The sequence below is a fragment of the Camelus dromedarius genome, chromosome 9, assembly GCF_036321535.1.
Source record: "Camelus dromedarius isolate mCamDro1 chromosome 9, mCamDro1.pat, whole genome shotgun sequence".
Classification (NCBI taxonomy): Eukaryota; Metazoa; Chordata; class Mammalia; order Artiodactyla; family Camelidae; genus Camelus; species Camelus dromedarius.
Window position 1 is genome coordinate 64,105,203 of NC_087444.1, and position 23,662 is coordinate 64,128,864.

Consider the following 23,662-nt stretch of genomic DNA (forward strand, 5'->3'; position numbering starts at 1 on the left):
AGCAGTGAGAAACAAGATTGTTCACGGCTTGTTGAGGAGACAGACTGTACAATTAGTTTTCCTGTTTTCAAGCCTCCTTGCTCTTGCCCTCTGTTGTATCAGCTGCTTCAGAGTCTGAAGCATTTCCAAGTTTCAGACACATGGCTCCTTCTGCACAGTAGCACCCCTGGGTATGGTATCCTCTGTTCTGCCCTGGGGTCACCATACTTCCATCTGTTCTAATCAGTCTAGAAATTTGTTGGAAAAAAAATTTTTTTAAAGAATAAAAAATAAATAAATAAAAGAATTTTTTTAAAGATTAAAAAGAAAAAGACCAAAAAAAATAGAATTTGTTGAAAAATACTTCACACATTCCTCCCTGCACAATTCCATTTATATTATAAATATCATTTTAGTCATTTATTGACATTTTAATGTCGTCTTCTAGGAAAAGAAGGTAAACGTTTGTAGCTGGTTTACCGTCTTGAGCCAGAAATCTGTTTGCCTCTGTTCTAGTGTGAAGCACCTTCAGCTCTTGCCAGTGCTACCGTAACAGCCTCCTCATTGGTCACCGCCTGTCCATACTGCACGTTTCTGGTTCATTTTCTGTGCAGTAAGCAGAATGAGCTTTTAGGAACATAATTTGTATCACATGTCTTAGAGGAGGCATCTAATACGGAAGCGTCAAGAGATTGTGTCCTACCAGAAATTCTATCACGGCAACTGTGTTCTGAAATGGATGTGATCATGGTGTCAAACAGCCAGGCCCGTGCTACTCTCAAGAGCCAACCCCTGGGGGACGGGGGGGGGGGAGCTCAAGTGGTAGAGCGCATGCTTAGCATGCATGAAGTTCTGGGTTCAATCCTCAATACCTCCTCTAAGAATAAATAAATAAACCTAATTACCTAATTACCTACCCCACCAAAAAGAAAAAAAAAAAAAAGCCAACCCCTAACCAAGGCTTCTTTCTCTCCAAGGCCTCAGTCCTGGTCTAGGCCTCTGAGTCACAGATCTAAAAATAAGTCTCGGGACTGTGAGCTAGCAGGGCAGTTGCACACCTCTGGTTCTGTGGCGAGCTGGTGTTCAGCAGCGAGTCGCCATGTCCAGCACTGCTGCTGCTCCAGACAGCCCGGAGATCCGACTTGACTCCCAGAGGGACGAGGCCTTGGAGCCAGCTGCCTAGTCACCTGGCACTGGGCTTATCTGTAGTCGTAAATGATCAGAACCTCAGGCCTGTTCTCTGCAAGTATCTAAAGGGCTTCTTGGCAAAGCAAAAAATGCTAAGCCTGTCCATACTTACTATAACCTCTCTCTGGATGTGTGCCTGGGTCAGATGTCTGGTTTCCAGACTGTCAGTGGGTTTGCTCTGCAACTTTCATCATCCTGGATCACGACTTAGGCTCCAAACATACCTATAAGTGTCTCAGCCAGCTTCCTTTTTCCTTCCAGCTGCTACTTGGTTTAAATCTGGAAATCCCAGAGTCTTCACACTTCAGACCACTCTCCTGGTGTCTATCCCTAGCACCGTCAGGAGATGGCTGCTTTTTCTTTTCCCAGGAATAGAAAGGAGCTGTCAGACATGCTCATTTTTGCCTTATCCCAGCTTGAACTTACCTTGTTCTCACTTAAGGAAGCAGGGAAGTACAGAACCAAGTATTAGTGAACACATGTAACGTCTGTGACCGCCAGCTACAGATGACCCAGCAATGATGAGCCCACAGAGAAGGCTGGTGGAAAGGCTGGCAATATCCCAACAGTTGCTGGCATGAGCCCCAGGGTACCTTCTGGAGCAGGCTGACATCTTTTCACATTTGATCCTCTCCACCCTGCCATGAACAAACTGGGTGTGCACACAGTCTTCAGCCCTTCAAAAGAAAGAAGAGATTTTCAAAACTCAGGAAATTAGGAATAGATGGAAACTTCCTAATCTAGTAAAAGATATTTACAAAAAATATACACCAGCATTACATGTAATGGTGAAATACTGACAGCTCCCCTTGTGACTGGTGTCAGTCATCACCACTTCTATTCAGCATTGTGTTGGCTATCCTACTTAGTGCAATAAGATATGAAAAAGAAATACAGGTGTAAAGACTGGGGAAAAGAAAACTATTATTTTTTAACATGACACAGTGGGATATGTATAAAAACCAAACCTATCTACAAACTGCTGCAATTAATAAGTGAATCATCAGCGTCTACAAAAATCACTTGTTTCTTTGTATAAGCAACAAGTCAGAAAGTGAAGGTTAAAATGTTACCATTTATAATAGTACCCACCAGACACAACATTGTAAACTGACGATAACTCAATAATAAATGAATGAATGAATGAATGAATGAATGAATGAATGAATGAATAAATAAATAAATAAATAAATAAATAAATAAATAAAATAGTACCCACCAAAAAAATCAGACACCCAGCAATCTAATGAAAGGTGTATAAGACCTCTACACTGGAAACTACAAAGCATTTCTGAGAAAAAATAAGGGCATATTTTCAAGACCTTGGAGTAGGCAAAGACGACACAAAAAGTGACAATTATGAAAGAGAAAAAATACTGATAAACTGGACTTCACTAAGACTAAAAATTTGTTTCATCAAAAGATATCAAGAGAGCAAAACTGCGAGCCACAGACTGGGAGAAGATATTTGCATTAGGTAATATTAGCCATCAAAGGGCTCATAATCCAGGATATATAAAGAACTACAAATCAGTTTTTTAAAATTTTTTAAATCTTGAACAGACAATAAGTTCAAATATCTAATAAACTTATGGAAAGGTTCTTAACACTTTGTCATCAAAAAATGCAAATTAAAACCACGCGATGCCATCCTGCCCCCACAAAAAATGACTGCAACTTTTTTTAAAAGACCATAATGTCAAGTGTTGGTGAGGACGTAGAAGAAATGAGTCTTACACACTTCAATGGTGGGAGTGTAAACTGGTGCAACCATTTTGGAAAACAAATGGGCAGGATCTACTAAAGTTAAATACATGTATTTATGACCCAGCAGTTTCATTGTTGGGTATATACCCAGTAGAAGTGATTGGCTTATGTCCACAAAAGACAACGTACAAGAATGTTCATGGTGTAAGTCATCATTGCCAAAGCCTGGAAATAAATGTCTGACAAGAGTAGAATGAATAAATAGTGGTATATTTATCAAAGGAATACAGTGAAAAAAAAATTGCTCTACACAACATAAATAAATATCTCAGACATAATGAGTGAAAAAAGCCAGACACAAAAGAATATATATTATATGATTACATTTACATAAAACTCAAAGACAGTCAAAACTAACCAGTAGTGATGGAGATTAGTAGTTATATTTGGAGGAGGCAGGGCCTGCTAAAGTATTTTATATCTTGTTTGGGGTGGTGGATACAGTACGTATACATAAGTGAAAATTTGAACTGTGTACTTAAGATCTGTGTATTTTATGTGAATGAAGTATTAATATAAAAGTTACGTGGCAGGAGATCTTGGATTCTCTCCATTGCTCTGCCCCTCTGAGACCACACAGAGACCCCTGAGTGCCTTGCAAACTCTCTCCGCCTCTGCCCTGCTTACCCCAGTGCTATGAGAACAGATTTTTGCATCAGACTCTCCAGTGATTTCCCATTTCTTTTAAGAGAGAGTTCCATCCTTCTCAGCCAGCCTTATATGACCTAGTCCCTGGGGAACCACCCTTAACTTTCCTTCTGTTCCAAATTCCAAAACAAGCCAAATTCCAAAGGCCTTTGCAGTTCCTTTCACCTGGAGGTCTCTCCCCCAGCTAGTGGCTTCTCATTCTTCAAATGTCAGTTTAAACACTGCCTTTTCAAAGATGCCTTCCACGACCTTCCAGAATGTGTTCAGTTCTCCTTGCAATCATCATCTTCTAGCGCTCAAATCTTTTCTTCGCTGCAACATGTCCTCGTTGGGCTTGCATGTTTATACTGTGGTTATCTTTGTCATTTATGTTTGGGGAAGGATCACTTTTATCTTGCTCACCACTCCATCCCCAGTGCCTGGTACTGCGTCTGGCCCATGTAGGTGCTTAGAAACTCGTTGAATAAATGAGCAAGTTACTTCGAGAATGCCTGCTGTGTGCTATATGCAGTGCCAAGCGCTGGAGGAACAGTTGAGTATGAGATGAATATCATCCAAGCTCACAGTCCAGAAGGGGCAAAACTTAACAGTCTTGTGAGATAAATACTATGACTGGGAAAAGTATAGAGTTGGGGATTTCAGAGAAGGCTTCCTGGAGGAGGAGGTTCATGAGGTCATGCTTTCACACAACTTAAAGAGCCCCACACCAGAGACCCATTCTGGGAGGAGGCCAAGCCTCTGGCATCTTCCAGACTTAACGGTTCTCTTGGTTTTGCCTCTGACTGTGCCTGTGCAGATGCGGAAACAGCTCAGATTGCTAATTTGATGAGATCACAGGATTTTTGAGAAGTAATCTCATTACTTCTTACGGATCTGATGGGCTTTATGGGAGGTAAGAGTTGTACTTCCATTCAATAAGCTCAATCTCCTTTGCGCTTCTCATAAGTGTTGGCTTATAAATCAAAGGTGGCTTTTAGTTTCATCAGCTCCTTCCGAGAGCCTCACTGTAATCTCAGGACTGGGTGGTGCTGCCCAGGCACATTTGTTGCAGTGGAGAGTTAGCATAGTTCATTTTTTGCACTTTAACAGCAATGTTTCATGGTAGTGAAATCATTGTAGGTTAAGAGCCAAATTTTAGTTTATAAACTCAGCCTTTTCCCAAATATTTCCAGTAACTTGGCTTTAAAATGTTATTTGGTTCTGCCCAGCTTTGCCCCTAAAAGGAAAGCATGAATATTTGGCAGCTGTGTGGGTTAGGGTTAAGGTCAGGTACAACATTGCCGAGCAGTGAGAAGGCTAGGGGTCTGGGCCCTGAGCCCAACTCTTCCTGTGGAGTGAATGGGGAGAAACCCCTTTTACTGTTCACACTGCTCCCACACACTGCTCTCTGACCTGGCTGGAACACCTGGTTCCCTGAATTCCATGTGGAGGCAGCCAGCTGTCTGGGAAGAGGAGTCTCTTATGTGTAGTCCTACCATCCAGCACCTACACTGAACATGAAATTGAGTATCCCAAATCTCTTTGGGAGGGAGTCCAGGCTCTGTGGCCACTGCCCAAGGTTGCACAAGTCACCACTGACACCAGAAACCCAGCCAGTGGCAGCTTTACTGTCCCTGCTTGCTAGGAATTGAAGACCCAATTGAGATGCCCTAAATGAACTGTAACTAGGGGCAACCATGGGTAAAAATCTCTGATTGGAGGCCTGAACAAGGCTGTTGGCTGGAGGACTCAGGGATTATGTGTGGAAGAAATGAAGACTGAGGCCCTGAGGCGCCCTCCCCCCCACCCCCACCAACCACCACGCCCAGAGGGAGCAGACAGAAGCTGCAGGGCGGCAGTAAGTTCCTCCCAGGCATCAGGACTGCTGCCAAGGACAGCCATTCTAGTGGCCACAGTGCTCTTTTTGTTTGGGCTAATAAATCCCCTCTTGTTTCAGTGGCAAGGAGTTGGGGTTATTACATTTTGATAACCAAAAGGAGAATCCACCCATACTCAGGAAAGGAGATAGAGTTCTGGTTTCTTCAACCAGATGGACCCAAGAAGGTTTCTCATGCCCCTCAGTCTTGGCTCCCTGGTAGGTTTGCAAATCTGAGGGGATGCTTATAAATTTAATTGTTCAGACCACCAACAAGGGTTCAAGTCCAACTCTTTACAAGGCCACAGAATCGACTCGGCAAACTACCCTCTCGCAATTCTTGCTGGACCAAGATAATCGCCTAGACCTTCTGAGCTAGGGTGGTGCCCGGGGCCAGGTCTACATACTGGAACCTGAGGAGAGCTGGGCCTTGGTTCTGTCTGCTGTGGAATGGACTGGAGCTGCCTCTGGCTTTAAGGGTAACTTGACTTCAAGGCTGCAGCCCTTCTGGCTCCACCAGCACCAGAACCTTGCCTGTCTCCCTCCCCAGCACACCTTTCCTTCCTTTACTGGCTCTGGCAGCCTGTGGGGCCTGGAAAACATCCCTCTCCACTGTGCAGACCTTCACAGCTGATAACTGTGGTGATCATAGCCTCGAGGGTGGTCCATCCAGCAGCCCCCCGCCCCTCCTCCACCCCACATACATCCAGACACGTCTGTTTCACCAAGCCCTGAGCCCTCAGGGAGCTCCCCGGCAGCTCCTCCTGCCTACACGAATGTTACATGTTTCATAAGATGGTACCAGGCATCCTGTCCTGGCTGCAGAGGAAGAGTCCTGGACTCCTGGGGTCCAGTTCACCCATCAAGGGTCTTCCAGGCCCCTGGCCAGCCCCAGCTCCTCAGAAAGATCAAAGGCAAGCTGGGATCTTTGAGGTGGGGGTGTAATAGAAGCAGATGGTTCTGCCTGGCAAGGGCCTCTTGGCCACAAGCACAGCCACTGCCAGCCTGTGGAGGGTGGAGTGGAGAAAGAACAACAGGATGCTCAAATGGTTACAGGGGAAAGGGAGGGGTGAGGAGCGACTTCCTCAGGGAGACAGTCTGGAGACTGGGGGAGAAGTTTCCCCTTTGGCACGTGACCCATGCTGCCCTCACCCCCCTTTCCTGTGTGGGCCACGCCACCGGACAGACTGGACTGGCCTCTCCCCAGCATCTCTCCATACCCAGCAGACAGCCAGTTGCTCTGTGCCCAGAATGTCTGGCCAGCCCTCTCCAGACTGGCTCCCAGATCCTGTGGATTCAGGAATGCAGCTACTCTTAGGGGCACTCACAGTCCATCTTGTAGGTTTCGCATTCTGCGCAAGGGAGATCAATAAGGTGAAGGAGAAAAGTTACTCTCCAAACTCAACCCCATTGCCCCTACCCACCCCTCCAACCACCACCACCAAGAACACTTGGCTGTGAAAACTCCTTCCCTGAAGGCTCTTCTTTCAGACACGCCCTCTGAAACTAACATGTAAAAGCCCAGCCTGGAAGCCCTGGCTTTTGCTACACAGCATGCAGAAGCCAACAGTAATAACTTTGGCTGCCTAAGCAAATCAGTTCTCTAATCCCTTATGAACCCCTCTGTATGGGATGCTCATATTCTGCAGCTCTTCTGATGTTAGGAATGTGAAGTCCTCATAAAAGCTCGACCTAGCAAATTAGCTTTTTTTCCTCAACAAGGGGAGCCATCTCAGGCCGAGGTCAAGGTACATCTGTGGCCCATCCACTAATGCAGGGCTCTTCAGTCACCGAGGAGCTCCTGAAACTCTGTTCTGCTCACTTGTCACAGGGAATAACCTCCGAGGCTCCCATTCCTTCCACAGGATCTGGCTCCAACTCTGCCTCAAACCAATACACAGGAGGTCGGGTGGATTCAGGAGAGACCATGTTTCCTGTCTTGGGCCTTCTTGGCCTCCTAAGTGGCAAATTGAAGTGTTTGTCTGATGGTCTCTGAGGCACCATCCCATCCCCATGTGCATGTTGAGGCTCCATCTGTAGACCTCCCTGCTGAGCTGGAGGAAGGCAGCTTCCTTTCCTGAGGATGTGGGGGCTCCAGGAGGGCCAGCCCCTGTCTCTAGACCCTGTGGGCTGCATCTTCTTCTCGGCCCTCTGCTGCAAGGGAGTTTGGAATAAAGAGTTGACACGAAGTGACAAATGTCTCACACCTGTGTGGTGGGTACATGGGTGTTCTTTCCCTTCCTCTCCATATGTATGTGTTTGATGAATGAAAATAAAAAATTCAAACCTCTAGGAAGTGAGTATAGTATGATAGCTATAGATGTGCTCACAAAGCCGACTTGATCCAGCCACAATACAAAATGTCCTCAAGTAAGCTTGAGAGGTCCAAGTCAGCCTGGTGCTGAGAGCACCACAGAGACCACCGAAGGGGCCTCAAGTTCATGCTGAGTCCCACTAAGAAGTGCATGCATGGCTGAATGGGTCTCCGGAACCTCCTGGCCCTGCCTGGATTGAAGTCTATACAAGGGACCCAGGTGGTGCCAGGCACGAGTGGTTTCCAGTACATTACTCTGGGGCCATGAGGCTTGGAGTGAAGTAAGCAACAGTGGTTGGGTGTGTGGGTCAGAGCCTGCCAGGGGGCCTCTTTAAAGTTCCATCCCAGTGTTTACCAGGTGCCTCCAGGCCTGATTTAGACCAAAACCTCTGAATAAGAGATGGGCTTGTCCTGAGACTTCACGAGACACCTGACTCACTCAAAAAGCCGAGCACATCATCTCTGGTCCCTTTTACAGCCTATATACTTCAGATGACACTAGCACCCAGGGACACCTCCTCCATCCCAGCTGTTCTCTTTCACATCCCTTCTCCTGGAGTTTGGATTCCATAGCCCATAATATTGGTAACATATAATGTTCTCCGTTATTCAGCCCCCAGGTGAATCCTTGCTTCATCTTCTTCGCTTTCACCTGAAAGCTGCAGGGGCAAGTCACTTAACAGGAAAGATGGTTCTATGAACCTGAAATAGATCCTCACTACAATTTGGAAATTCTACCACATTTCTCCTTTCTGCTTTCAGAACTTTTTCACTTTCCTCGTGTCTCTGTCCCCAAGCTTTCCTCCCTCTTTACTGCAACCTGAGGTAAACCCATGGCCAAGCATCTGAGACCCCCTTCAGCCTTTTCAGAACCTCGCAAGATGAACACATCTTTTCACCTGTATCCTCAGCCTCTTTCTGTCACCCGGCTCTTCCTGACACTGAAACATGTTTAAGTCTCTTCCACCTTCAAAAACCAACCACCAAAAAGTCTTCCCTCAACCTATACCCACCTTCAGCTCCTACCCACAATGTCAGTGGCCCTCTAAGCCCCAGTGACACGTCCAGCTCCCTCCTAAGCTCCAGACCTCCATCCCCAACTGCCTACTTGGTGCTTCCTCTTTGATGTCATGTTCACGTGGTCTTCTTCTTATCTTCCTCCCTTCCAAAGGTGGTCTTCAGGAGCTTCTCAGCACTGTGACTGTCACCAGTACCATGGCTTGTCTCAGAGACCCAGGAGAGATTTAGGATTTCCTCCTCTTCCTGACCCTCCATGTCTAGTTCATCACTGACTTTATTCCCCATTGCCACTACCATAGTCTGTGAATGGCTTTCAAAGCGAGGTTCACATACTCACTAGTATAAGAAGGCAATCTATTGGGGTAGAGGAAGAAAATATTCATATATATATAAATATATATATATATACACACACATATATAGTTTATCTTTTAAAATTCTTTTTATGTATGTTTCATAATGTAAATAGTATATTGGTAGTGCATATATATAATTTATAAGTATAATAAACTGGATGATATTTAAACTTTTTTTTTTGATAGATGTTCAAATCTAAATCCTGGTCTAAATCAGGACCACCTCTTGCTTGGACAACTGAAAGAGCCTCCTACTTGATCTCTATATCTATCTATCATCATTGTAAAATATACATACAATTTACCATTTTAACCATTTTCAAGCATATAGTTTTGTGGCCTTAAGTACATTCACACCGCTGTGTAACCATTACCACATCCATCTCCAGAGCTTTTCCATCTTCCCAACCTCAAAATTTGTACCTATTAATTACAAATACCCTATGCTCCCCTCCTCCCAGTCCCTGTCAATTACCATCCTACTTTCTACCCCTATAACCTTGACTACTCTAGGTACCTAATTTAAGTGGAATTACAGGATATCTGTCCTTTTGTGACTGGCTTATTTCACTTAGTATAACGTCTTCATGATTCATCCACTTGTAGCATGTGTCTGAATTTCCTTCCCTTTTTTTTTTTTAATTCCCTTCCTTTTTAAAGCTGAATAATATTCCATTGTACGGATATACTACATTTGGTTTATCCATTCACACATCTATGGACACCTAGGTTGTGTCCAGCTTTTTGACTATTATGAATAATGCTGCTTGGAACATGGGCATACAAATCTACATCCACTCTTGCCTCTCCTCTCTAGTCCTTCTCCACAATTTAGCCCAAGTAATCCCGTTAAGCCCACAAGTACAGTAAAATTACCCCTTACTCTCAGGTAAGACGTTCTTACCGCCCTAGTTTCTTGAACACAAAGCCATAGAAGACACCAGCTGTTAGTTCAGCGGTAAAGTCCTTTCCTCACTGCTACGCCAAGGTTTTGTTGTTGTTATTATTGTTGTTGTTTTTCCTTCTCCATTTTAGGATCTCAACTCCTGCTCTTTTCCTGAGCGAAGAATTCCCTCATCACCCTCCTTCACTAGGTTGGAGGACTCTCCCTCCTTCTTCCACTTTCCCCTCCTACCACTTGTCGCAATTGGCACTATATCATCAAACCTATTTCTGACAATTTTATTGTGTTTCCACTATTAAGGAATAAATGTATGAGGGTGAGGGCATTATCTCGTTCCTACAGTGCCTGTCAGAACCTGGCATCTAGTAAGAGCTCAATTTTCAGTAATCAATTTTAATAATAAACCTCTGAGGACGCAGCTGACCCCTCCTGCCCCGAGGCCAAGCTATAGTGGAGGACCAGGGAGGCCCTGCAGGCTCTGGCCGCCGGTCCTCAACCCCCTCCCTGGTTGTCCCACTTGGAGGTCCTCGGTCCCTAGATTAGGAGGTGCACGGCCGCCCCCTCCCCGCTCGCGCAGGGGGCGGTCCGCTCCCAGTAGCTGGGTCCGCAGCCACCCGGCGTCCGCCCGGGGCGGGGGCGGGGCCGGCCGGGAGACGTCACTTCCGGTGTACACAGCCGGTCCGGGCGGTGCGCTGGGGGCCGAGGCGCGTCGCAGGTGAGGAGCGGGCGCGAGCTGGCGCTGCCTGGCGCCGGCCGGCGGGCTCGGTGGGTGGTGGGTGGCGGGTGGGCGGTGGGCGGTGGGCTGCGGCCCGGGCTGGCGACTACATGACCTCGCCGGGTGCCGCTCCGCTTGTAGCCGCGGGGCGCAGGGCCATCGGCCCCGGCCCCTTGCCCGTCCGCTGTGGAGGACGCCGGGCTCTGGGGGCGCTGGCCAGGCGGACGGAAGCCTGGAGGGGCCTCCTGGCTCGTGCCTGGAACCGGGGACGCGGCGGGGACCCCGCGGGCGCGGGACAGGAGGGGAGGAGGGCTCTCCCACTGGCCGCCAGGGTTGGGGAGGTCGGGCTGGCGCCGGGACCGGCTCCCGGAAGCCCGCCGAGCCGTCCGCTGAGGGACGGCGGCCTGTGGGGCTCGGGGTCCGCTGGGACTGCCTGGGGACGCGGCCCTCACGCCGCCCCGCGGCTGCCGGCCGGCTGCGCTCACCTTCCCCTCCGGGCCGGGCCGGGCCGGGCCGGGCCCGGAGGAACAAGATCTTCCGGCCCTGCCGAGCCCGCTGGCGCAGTCGGGCCGGGGAAGGTTCCGCGGGTACCCCGAGAGGGCCGAGGTGAGGATGAAGGACCAGCGTCCGAGGGGCGAGCGCAGCGTCAGGGGTGTGTCTTCCTACTCCGCGCGGTGCGAAGAAAGAAGCATGTCTGGTTGGCATGATAAGAATTTTGTTTATATTCCTTACAAATTTTGCCAGTTAAATACTCAGCTTTAGGGGGGCTCCAGTTTGAAAATAGCTTGTTAACACCTCGCACCCCCATTATAAAAGCAATGTGTTCTTTACATTCAAGACAACACAAAAAAGTACTGAGATAATACTTTTTAAAGTGACAGTCACCCGTCAGCCTACCACTCAGTGACAGCCATTGCTAACATTTTGGTGACATCAATAAATATAGGTATATATTACCACTTTTATGGACGTTTTAGTATACCATGTCATCATTTAACCAAGCCTTCCTTACTGACGGACATGTAGATTGTTTCCAGTTCGTCACAAGATAGTTCTGCCAAAAGGATTTGTCTGATTGTTGTTTTAGGATAAATTTACAAATGAGGTCAAAGGTAATAACGTTCATTTAAAAAAAAAACCATAGTATTATTTTTCCTTTGACATTTCAAAAATTATTCTCCATTGCGGTATTTATAACCTCCCTATTTGCTTGTCATTCCATGGTTTTGTTTTGTTTTGTTTTACTTTTAGTTATTTAATTTACTTAAAATTTGGTTTTGGTTTAAGATATGAAATATTTTCCAAATGGGTTAGTTTTCCCCATGCTATTGAATGATCTATAAATGCCATTTTATCGCATTTTATACCTGCAGTTCTAAACCTGTGTTTGTAAAGGACTACTTACAAATTGATATTTAGACTTTGTTCATGCTGTTTTAAAATTCCATTCACAATATCCTTTTAAAAATCGTTTTCCTTTACAGGTCTAGGAAGTATTTCATATTTGAGATTTTTTTCATTTTCTCTTTTAAAGTAAAAAGTTTAGTTATTGCTGTTTCATTTGCTTTCTTGCTGACTAAATAACAGACTCCATATGAAGAGTTGAGGTTTGTTGTGGCAACTTTTCAGTCTGGCATTTGAGATTCTAATCTTCCTCTATTTTTGCACACGAATACGTAGGTTAGCATTGGAGACCAAGATAGAAAAGTTCTCAGATTCCCTTGGCAAGCCTAGATTTTTCAATCTAAAATTATCTCTGGATTTTTGGAAGACAGCATGTTTTAAGCATCCTCTTTAAAATTTTTTGAACAAGTTGCACATGATTCTTCTGAAAATTTTACTAAATGTTTATTCTGCTGAAAACCCAAAGCTCAGTACCCCAGAAGTTTTATGTCAAGGGGGACTAATAACCCTATAGGAAAACGATTGTGTCTGAGAGCTAGTGGACTGGGGAATCACATGAGTTGAGTGTCCACTGTCTCCTTTTCCAGACTCTTTTGACTTTGTGCTTAGTGGTAAGTGACCATCCAACGTGAACAAAGAATGTTGGTTTGAGTAAGTTTTTGGAGTTACAGAAAAAGGATGTCGTTTTCTCTTTGTGTAGGTTCACCGAGAACCTGAATGTGTCGGGGTTGTGCTTTATCCATACTGAAACTGTCATCCTGAGGGCCCCCCAATTGACGGATGCAGTGGCTGTTGCTTACTCATTTCCCTTGACCTTGACCGTAAATATTTGGCAAGATGAGCAATACTTTCTTGCTGTTGTGAATCTCCTTTTGGTTGGCCTTTTAAGAAAATTACTCTCATTATTTTTAATGGAGGTACTGGGGATTGAATCCAGGACCTCGTGCATGCTGAGCATGTGCTCTGCCTCTGAGCTACACCCACCCCCTTGGTTGCCCTTCTTGACTTGGAGCTATGGTGGTCCTTATCTTAACTTTGTGACTCTGCTTATTCTCTCGCCTTTGCTGCTTCTCTTCTTCCCATATCTTCCTGGGAGCATTTTCTAAGGCCTAATTTAATACCTCTACCTCTTTCCCCCAGTGCATGCTCCTTCCCACTCATCCAGTATGTGACTTCTAGGTAGAGACTCATTTCACCCCCACAGCCTGTTTCCACTCAGTGACCCCCAACTCAAGATTTTGCTGCAAGTCATTTCTTTCTCCCCAACTAACTCACCCTTATTCATGTTCCTGAGGCCGTACTTTCTCCAGGTGATGGGGCCCTTCATTGCTTTTTTCTTACCAGCTGACATACCACATCTCTTCCTTCTTTATTTGGGTTGCATTTGCCGTTTGCTTTCTATCCCTATGATATGATTTAAACTTTCTACCTGTGCTCTAACGGACTTCGGACATAATCTGATTCAACCCTGGATGAGAAAAATGAGACCCAGTGAATTTAGTCATGAATTGAGTTAGCTCACATTTATGGAGTATTTACAGTACAGGCCAGTTCTTGGAATACAGAGCTGGAAGGCGCAGCCTAGGGAAGAAAACCAAATAAGCAGTTGCCATAAAGTATGGCAAGTGGCTATAAGTCGGAGGCACATAATAAGCTCCACCAGGTTCAAAGATCTTACCTATCTTGTTCACTGGTGCTGTCTCCAGGACCTATAACACAGTGTTCTAGGAACAATTAAGTCTTTTTTGAATGAATCAATGATCATCTGAGAATCAAACCAGAATAATGTTAAATCAGCAATCTATAGAAAAGATACATGCCAAGAGACATTTAGTAAATGTAATTTTGAGAATTTCAGGGAAAACTTTTAAGCTCAACCAAAATGACCCAGCTATAACCCTAGGAAGGCATGATTGGAATGTGTGTGTAGCCAGATGCTGAAATTTAATTTTGTATCCTCAAAAGAAAGACTGTGATTACAGAAGGAACGGGTTGGGATGTCTATGGAAATTGGGGTGGTGGGTCCCAGAGAGGAATTGGGTGATGTGTCTGTAGCACTGTCTGGGGGCCCAGGCCAGGGGAGCTGCGTGTGGTCCTCCACGGGGCCTTTGTACTACCAGGCAGATGGGCGTTGATGCCCCTAGTGGGGAGAATCAATCGTTCCCTTGCTTTGCTTCCATGATCCTAATAGCCTTTGATTAGAACATGGCTTCACATGGAGATTTCCTGCCAAGGAGAGAATGTGAGTGGTTGAGAGTGGTCTGCATCCAGACTGCTTGATCAGATCCTGGTCTTGGGATGCTGGCTAAGCTCCCTGTTTTCCCATTTATAGATTGGGAATAATAGCTGCATCTTCATCTTTGCTGCCTACCTGCTAGTAAATGCTCAATAGGTATTAGCTCTCATCAGTGTTTGTAAACTTAGTAACTGGCCTTCTGGTTAATACACCAGTCATCTTCGAGCTTAGATAGCCTGAGTCAGTCCCCCTGAACCTGCTTGCTCCTGGATGCACTGACAATGCTGAGAACCAGAAGGTGGGAAGTCCTGACAGATAGGCTCTTCCCAAACTGCTTGTTCAGAGAATCCAGCTGCAGTTGTTAGGGAACATTTCCAGGAGAGGGCTGTGCTTGAGCTGAGTACTGTGGGGAATAGTTAATGAGTCCAGAACCACAGTAAGGGGAGAGGCCTTAGCAGCAGGGCCACAATGACTGCACAAAGGTGCAGAGGTGAGCAAGCGTGAGGATGTGAGTTACAGGAGACTCAGGGTGAAGGGTGGACAGATAAAAATAGGGGAGCAGAGGGAAATGAGATGGGAAAGGAAAGTGGGCCAGCTTTTGAAGAAATATATATTAATAATATCTAACTTATTGGGCACTAACAGCGTGTCAGGTGCTGTGGTTGTCCCTTAGACTCTCTGTGCTAGCCAGATTTGGTGCAGAGTGCTTTGTGTATATACCTCATTTGGTCCTCATAACAGTCCTCTGATGTAGGTATTTACTATTACAGGAGAAGCCACAAGTCGAATGTCACCTTCTAGGTCTGTGCTTCTTGATTCAGCCTACACATTCCTACAAGGCTAACTCTTGGTAGCTTTTGTGCATTTAAAAAAGCCTTTTGTGACTCCTGTTTCCTGATGAAGTCCAAGTCCACCAAGATTCTCTGACTTCGTGAAGTCATCTTGGGTTAAAGTGTGAAAATATTTATGTCTTCAGATTGAATAAAAATAGCAAATAAAAATAAAAATAGCAGATATGCATCAAGGTCAGAGAAATATTCAGTGAAAAAGGCAAAATCCAGGACAATGGGTATATGTGCCCATTTGTGTGAAAAAGAGAAAGGAATACACATGAAATAGGTTTCTAAGCACAGAAAAAAATTCTGGAATGATGAAAAAGAAACAGTAATTGCCTTTGGGATGAGGCCCCAGAAATCTAGGCTGTTAGACTGACCTAGCTTTTTCTTGCATACTCTTTTGTACAGTATGAATTTTTCCTACTGTGTATATGCATTATATTTTCAATTAAAAATGAATACAAATGAAAATTTGAATGTCTGCTATGTACATAGCAGTCATTTAGAGAGGGAGTGTAGTATAGAGGTTAAGAGCAAGGACTCAATCCAGACTGCTTGGGTTCGAGTCCTGCCTCTACTACTTGCTCATCACTAACCTCTAAGTCATACAACCTCTCTTTGCCTCAGTTTACCCTGTCTGAAAATGGGGGAAGTAATAGTACGTACCTTCTGGGGTTACAGTGAGGCATAAAGGAGTTAATATTTGTGAAGTCCTTAGAACAGTTCCTGACAGATGTGGGTTTGTGGTGGTGGTGTTAGGGCCCTGCGTTGTGCTCTGCCAGGAATGTGAAGATGTGTCCAGCCTCTGTCTCCGTGTCCTCACAGTTCATCTGGAAAGGGAAGTCACACAAAGCTAACAAGGAGCAGTTGCAGAGGGGGCTGCTAGAGGTCAGGAAAGGCTCTCTGGGAACTGAAGGGGCCTGAGATGGTTTCATCAAAACAGTGGATCTTAAATATGGGTAACTACTAGAAAAAGTGACAGGAGAGAAAAGGGCACAAAGAGGCTTGTTCCAAGGAGGATGTGTGTCCTAGATGGAATGAGGCAGAGGAATGTGACAGGGAAGAGCCTTGAGGGAGCCTGAAACTGCGATGTGTCGTGAGATGGCAGGTCATCGTTAGATGGCAGAGTTTTTCTTAGCATGTGTAAATTTGATGATAGGATTTATAAGGCAGTTTAGGTTTGATGAAACAAGGTAGCTCTGCCTTGATCTTTCAAATGGTTGTGAGATGTTCCTGTGTAATTTTGTTAATGAACCCCTTAATGCAGGACATGTGGGTTACTTTCAGGTTGGCACTTCTAGACAGACAGTTCTGCCAATGAGGGTCCTGGATGCAGACCTCTACATTTACTGAGTCTATTTCTAGAATTCATTCTTAGATGGTGTTGCCTTTTTTTTTTTTAACCATTTTGACTATGTTCCTTGTTTTGGATATGTGCTTTTTCAAATTGGTAGTTGTAAAGAAACATAATGTGGAAGTTTTTGAATGTGGAATTAGAGCTACATGTTCCCTGAAAAAAATCTAATTTTCTTACTAAAGATGATTTTGGGCTTAGATACTAGCAAGTTGATAATTATGACTGTGGAACCTAGGAATACCTGAGTCTTTCCCCGGTCGCAGAGGTGGATATGTGTGCCTGAGAACAGAGGCACAGGAAAGCTGGCTTAGCTCCCCAGCTTGAGTGCTGCAGGCTGGTAACCTAGGCAGGGAGAGGTGAAAGTGGTCCCTCTCACCAGCTCACGAGGACCTATCTCATCCCTTTGTCTCAGGGTAGGAGGATGCACCACATCCTTGGCTTAAGTCCCTTTGTAATGTACTTTGTGATGCGAGGTGATCCCTTCCTTAGCAGTGTCCACGTACTTGTAGTTTGAGGCTGAAAGAGGAGGGAGTGGTAGGCAGGGAAATGGGTGGAGCCATGACCTCCTTCCCCTCTGGAGAACACAGGGCAGCACAGTTTTAGTTTGTTTCCAGGACTTTGGAAGTTGGGGCCAGAGCTGGAAGAAGGTAAATAATGTTTTTGAAAGTTGTTGTGACTTTGCGGTGTTGGTGGGGGTGGGGAGGGGAAGTTTGTATTTTTATAAATAGTAGACCAGGGTGAAGAATTTCAAAAAAGATAAAATTCTGCCCTCTAACTGGGTCCCTGGCATCTTTCAGAGCAGGAGCTTCTATTTACTGAGTAAGACTCAGAATGTGCCAAGTGCTGTCCTTTATGGATTTAATCCTCACCATAGTACTGAAGAAACTGAGGCACAAGAGTTCAAGTAATTTGCCTCAGGTCATAGAGTGAGCAAGTGCTTTCATTCAGCTGATAGTTACTGAGAGTGGAATTTCATTTGTAGGTGAGTCTGTCTTCCCAAACCCTTACCCATAGCTACTGTCCTTTGACAATACCTGTTTCCCTAGTATCTCAGCATCGGAACATCTTACCTACAAAGTAAGAGCATAAGCTACCGCAGGCCTGCCTCTCTTCCCTGCCTCGGGAAGGGGTGGGGGAGAGTGGGGATAGGATGGGGAGGAGGCTCTTTGAATGTCCTCATGGCTAAATATTTGACCTGCTGGAATGTTTGTGGAGAAAAATGGGCTCCCTAGCTGTAACTCTGACTTGCTGTTCTTTTTTAGCGATGGGAAGGAAGGCTTGCTGGGTGTGCAAAATTGGAGTCAATGTTTTCCTGCCTGGAGGAGGGAGCTTTTATAATATCCACTGATAAAATTTATGGATATTATAAAAAGAGTACCTTAAAATTTCAGAAATGATCCTGAATCTGAAGTGTATTTATCTAAAGGTTATGTAATTCCTCTCTGTAATAAGTGAAATAATTTCCATATTACAGTTTGATTTACCCATTTGTATATAAGCTTCTTGATAAATACTCGCTTTTCCCCATTCGAGGTTAATTTTGGTTATGTGCCACAGTGCAAGTTGTTAAGAATGAGTAGCACTATAGAATTTTAAATTTCCTTAAATAACCTTCTAATAGATACATTAGTTTTCACTAGTTCAGTTTGCTTTTACAAGTTTGGAAACTTTGGATAACTGAGCTAAAACTAGACTTAAACAGAGCTGAGTGGATCAAGGCCTTTTCATGCTGTAACACACTGGAATAAAAATCACCTGCAGGTTTTTTCCATAGATGTAGATTTTTTTTAAGTTTTTTTTTTAACAAATTGGATTTGAAAAAGTACATCAATGTTTTGTGATTTTTTAAAGATGATTTAAAGTTATTCTCACTTGTTGATTTACACTTGAATTTCCATAAGCAGCACAATTTGTTGTTGTAAAACTTTTCATAGTGCTTGGGGTGCATTTTGATGTGCAGATATTTATTGGCCCAAGACCATTTCAATTTATAGATAAAAACTTAGTTTCACCTGAGCACTTTTTCAGGCGTTTAGAAGCCAACTTTGTTCACCCTTTGGTGATGTGTGGTAATTATTTGTAGATAAACCTTTTTTTGGTAAGGCTTTGCCCCCCACCTATTTCCCCCTCTTTTGACTATTTCTGTTTAACAAAGTTTTTTTTTTTGGCTTAGAGTGTTCCTCTAATAAAATTCTTTCAAAAGTTCTAATACTTCATTTATTTTAATGGCAGCAGATTTGAGAGTTTGCCTTTGACTTCATAAAAAGACTACACATGAGTCTTAGGATAGAGTAAATTCATTTATTACCAGAGAATCAGACAGATAGCTGGATTTGTCCTCAGCAGGACCAAGTAATAATGGATTTTTTTCATTTAATGTTCACCATTTTTCTTTGTATGAAACTGAATATATGGTGATTATCATCCATTTAATTGACTTTTCTGCTTGTTCATACAATGACTATTTAAAAAACTAACCTTTGATGTTTCCTTTTTCTACCCCCCACCCACTCCATACCCTCAATTTAAACAAAATTAAACCTGTCATTTATCTATATGACTGTTTAACACATTTGTCCTATTTTGTTTTTAACCTGTGTTATTTTGAAACTAAATTTCAACTCTATTGGCTTTGTGGTTAGAAAATTTCTTTCTTCTGCTTAAATGAAATTACCAGTAATTTGTAGATTACCAAATATAAAAGCTCTTCAAATCCACTAATGATAACTTGCTTTATTTTTGTAAAGGAATGTCATATTTTGTGGTGATAAATTGTTTTAGAGCAAGTGTCAGCACAAGGGCAATCAGGTGTCACCACATGGAGGCAGTTTGTGCCCCCATTAGACTAGAAGCTCTTTGACATCGGCACTGACCTCTGCATCCTGGGTACCTGGAGCATTCAGGCACGGCCTGCAGGTTGAGCCGTGTTGGTGGGCACAAGTGTAGAGGCATCTTTGTTCAACTCTGATAGATGACAGATTCTAACTATGATTAGAATTTTTTAGAATTCTGTGAATAGAATTTTTGTTTAGTAGGGTTCTTTTCTATCTATGTGCATTTTCATAGCTCAGTGTGGAAAAGCATGGGTTTCATAAACCACTCAGTTATTTAGTAACCTTCTGGTTTGTTTTGTTTTAACAGTTCTACTAGCCTCTTCTTGACTAGGACAAATACAGTTTAATCCTGACTTTCTTAAAACTTTTTCATTGACATTTTTTACTCTGATAGGACTTTAATGTTTCAGGAGTTGTTGCTTGATTCTTTAAATTAACATGCTTTAGTATTAATTCCTTGGAAACTTTCTTTATAAACTCTTGTCCAGTTTTGCACATACTATACTAGTCTCCCCAGCAGAGTTAGTCTGGGCTTGGTGGACCCAGAAGTGTCACTTCCTTTCCTCTGGCCTTGGCTCTGCATGCCTCCCTTTCCGTTTCAGTGTTTTAATGATACCCTCCCTGCTCAGTGATTTATGTTCAGGAAGCTAAGCAGTGATTACATTTGTTTCTGCTTTGTGAGCTTCCTCCCCCACTTCCTATTTTTACCCAGCAACTGCAGGAAGTGTGGGGGCTCCTGGCTGGCTGCTCCTAAGCCCTGATTTTAGGTGGCAGAGGGCAAGGCCTTAGGGCCTGAGCCATTTAAAGCATTTTCCACCTAAGTCTTTGTACTACCTCCTTCCTGTCGGAATCTAGGAACTGGCTTTTGTGATTGGTGATTGAGATAAGGACATGTCCTCCTCCCCTGGGGTTGAGGGGAGTTAAGTGCTGCTGAGCTGGAGGACAGAGCTTTGGTGAAATAGGTGAGGGTTTTTTCCAGCGGGAACAGCAGGATGTCGTGGTGCTGTGGAGAAGCTGTTGTAGGTGGGCAGTGTGGCAGGAGCAGAGGGTGGGTGAAGGGGCCTTTTGCAAGTAAGGCTAGAGAGGTAGGTTCTGGATTCATGGGGGCCTTGACTCCCAGGCTTGGGGTGAAGTGAGGAGCCTCACCTGCTCTCTTGAGATCGCTGACCAGGCCTCAGCCTCTGTGGTGCTCTCCTTCCTCCCACTCAGTATTTGTTTTCTAAACCACACACATAGCATTTACCTGCCTCTTTTCCACTGATACCTCTTATGGACCTGGTATAGCTTAATTTATGGGGGAAGTTTGTATTGTCTTCCCAGAAAGAAGTAACTTTTTATCCATTAGGTACTTGAATATGGAAGGAATTTGTTAAGCAGAGCCGCTGAATTGCTACACTCTGGACCTTTGAGTGGGTAAGTCTTTGTCTTCAGGTGAATAGGGGTCTGTCCTGGGCATTGCAGGATATTTAGGAGCATTTCCAGCCTTACCCACTAGCGCTTTTTCAGTTGTGACAACCAAAAAATGTTTCCAGACATTGCTAAATGTCCCCTGGGCAGTGTGTGTGTATGTGTGTGTGTGTGTATGTAGCATCATCTTCCCCACTTGTTGAGAACCACTGTGTTAAAAGATTGAATGCTGACTTACTAATTTTGTGAAATGGAATAAAATAGAATGTCTGGTTCCTTGGGATTGGAGCTATTTGTTAGCTTCTATTCTGGCATGTGACATTCTCATACATTTTTAGTTGTTGCTTAGATTTTGCTATTGTCTCCTTTGCTTTCATTGAAAGAGCTGGAGCGTGAGCATCTAGCTAGCAGCCTAGCTTCTGGTCCTCATAAAAGGTATTCTCTCTCAGCCTTAAATGCTTGCTCCTGAAGGCTGGTTCCTTGGAAGCTGAACAGTGCTGGTGTGAAGGAGGGGGAGAGGCATTTAGGATGTAACAGTAACAGTAGGTAACAGTTCTGGATTGGTTGCAGTAGACCAGGTGACCGGGATTGAACTGTGAACTGTGGTGAACAGGACTGGCTGGATTGAATGTAAAGCACTTGCCAGAAAAGGGAACAGGACAGGGACCATCTGTGATGATACCTTAGGTTTAGGTGCAGGGTAGGTAGTGCCTTTAACCAAGGCAGTAAATACAGCAGGAGGAGCAGGGAATGGAAGGATGACTTGGTATCATTTGAAGGACCTCAGGAGATGTCTTGTGAGTCTAGTACCAGGAGAGAGGGATCTTGATTGGAGAGTTGAATTTAGGTCATCAGCAATGGATATGGGTTTGATCTCCTATACAGAGGTCACTTTCTTTTCATTGCTCCAGCCCAACTTCCTGTCAATTCCAAGAAACCTGTGGCTTGAAACCATCTCCTAAGGGTGATAAGCAGACTATCCTGGTCTGGATAGTTGACAGAGGTGGAATAATGCAGTGATGGAGAGCTCAGCCGCTGGTGGCAGACTCCCAGGCCTCAACCCCAGCACTGTCAGTAACCTTGGCCGTGTGGCAAGAACGTGGAGAACTCACTTAGCTTCCTTACATACTTCACCTACCTGGCAGGGTCCTTTTGAGCATTAAATTAGATAACAAATGAAAAGTGCATAGCACAGTGCCTGGCACTTAGTACCCATTCAGTTAATGTCCGTTTTTATTTTACAGCTCCACTGAACATTAAGTGTTACGTATTTAAAGCTCCAGGTATAATGCTTGACGCATTGTAGTCACTTAATGAATGATCAGTTTTGTTGAGGAGTACTTGTGTGAATGCGGCATGTCATCAGCTTTTTTTTTTTTAGTCTAGCACTGCACTACTTGCCTCTGTGGATAGCAAGGCTGAACGTATGAATGCTGCATAGAAATAACCATTAAATAAATACTGAGGATGAACTAATCATTCAGCAAATATCTGTTGAATGTTTATAGTGTGCTTGACACACTCGGATATCTCGAATGAGCTGGGTGATGTTGGCAGTTGGAGATGCGGGGAAACACAGAGGAAACTGGCAGTTGTGATGCAGTACTAGACAATACAGCAAAGATAATGCAGGATGTCACGGTTGCACACAGAGGTGCTCCTAACTCAGTCTTTGTCAAGGTGGCTTCCCAGAGCAGGTGATGTCTCAGACATCCAGGAGGAGTGAGAGTAAGCCAGGAGAGCTTTCCAGGCAGAGGGAGCTGAATGTGTAGACGGTGAGAGGAAAGATGGCATAAGCAAGAACTGAGCAGAATTGGGGGGCGGAGGAGGTGGGGGAAAGGTGGGGTAGTGGAGAGCCATAATGGATTGTAAGTGGAACAGTGGCATGGTTAGTCTAGTCACACAGCAACCAGAGAGGAGCAGTCCCAGCATTTGGAAGATCACTCAGGAAGCTCCTCTGTAATTCAGGCAGTAGGTGAGGATGGTTTGAACTTGGATTGGCAGTGAAGACAGAAGGGTAAAGACTTGTGAGATATTAAGGAAGCAGAAAGGATATGACTAAATGAGTAATTGGATATAAAGGAGAGAGAGGGGCAGAGGATAACTCCAGGTTTCTGGCTTGTTTGAGTAGGTAGAGGGTGATGCCATTCACCACGACAGGGAGGAATACAGAAAGACTGGGAGATGTGGTTTTGGACATTTGATTTGGGGACCTATCCAGTAGGCCGTTGAATATTTGGAATCTGGAGCACAGGAAAAAGATCTGGGCTAGAAAGATGGATTTGGGGATCCTCCCAGTGAGAGTATGTTGATCTTAGAGAGAAACAGCCCAGCATAGAGTTCTGAGGAAGGACAGCACTCCAGGTCTCTCAGAGGGGGAGTGGCTCAAAGAGGCAACTAAGAAGGGCCAGGGGGCAGGAGGAGGTAGCATCTTTTTATATCACTCCTTTTCACGTGGTAACATATCAGGGGAGCCAAAAAAGTAGAGTTCTAAGAAGAGAGAGCACTAAGAACTGAATCTTTCAGGCATTTTCTCTTGTTTAGATAGATATTTTAAATTTGTGAATGTTGAGAATAAAATTCTTCAAAGCATTTTTCTGGAGTGCATTTCTAAATATGGCTCGTGTCATTCTGAACTGACCCCAAAAAAAAAACAAAACCCCAAAACATAGAAATGGTTGGGCTTTGAATTTCATGGACAATAGCTTCACTAATCTCCCTAGTTTCCTGTAGTGTCCCCGCACTATCAAGGGTGAATATTTAAATTTACATTGTTGTGGACTGGAGAAGACAGAGCATTTTCTGTATTTTTTTTCTTTGAAGAGGGAATTGTTTGTGGAAT

General features: G+C 44.4%; 1 protein-coding gene across 8 annotated transcripts in view; it reads left to right on the forward strand.

Moving 5' to 3' along the window:
• The first annotated feature begins 10,686 nt into the window (after window positions 1-10,686).
• GARRE1 (granule associated Rac and RHOG effector 1) overlaps window positions 10,687-23,662 on the forward strand; it is a 76,262-nt gene continuing 63,286 nt past the window's right edge. For 2 of the 8 annotated variants that reach the window (XM_064489218.1, XM_064489220.1), the window contains exon 1: window positions 16,715-17,226. The gene's annotated coding sequence lies outside the window, so the exon portion shown is untranslated. Of the gene's footprint in view, window positions 10,747-11,333; window positions 11,353-16,714; window positions 17,227-19,291; window positions 20,827-23,662 lie in introns of those variants that run through there. The other 6 variants (XM_010989122.3, XM_064489219.1, XM_064489217.1 and 3 more) reach the window with 6 other exon arrangements.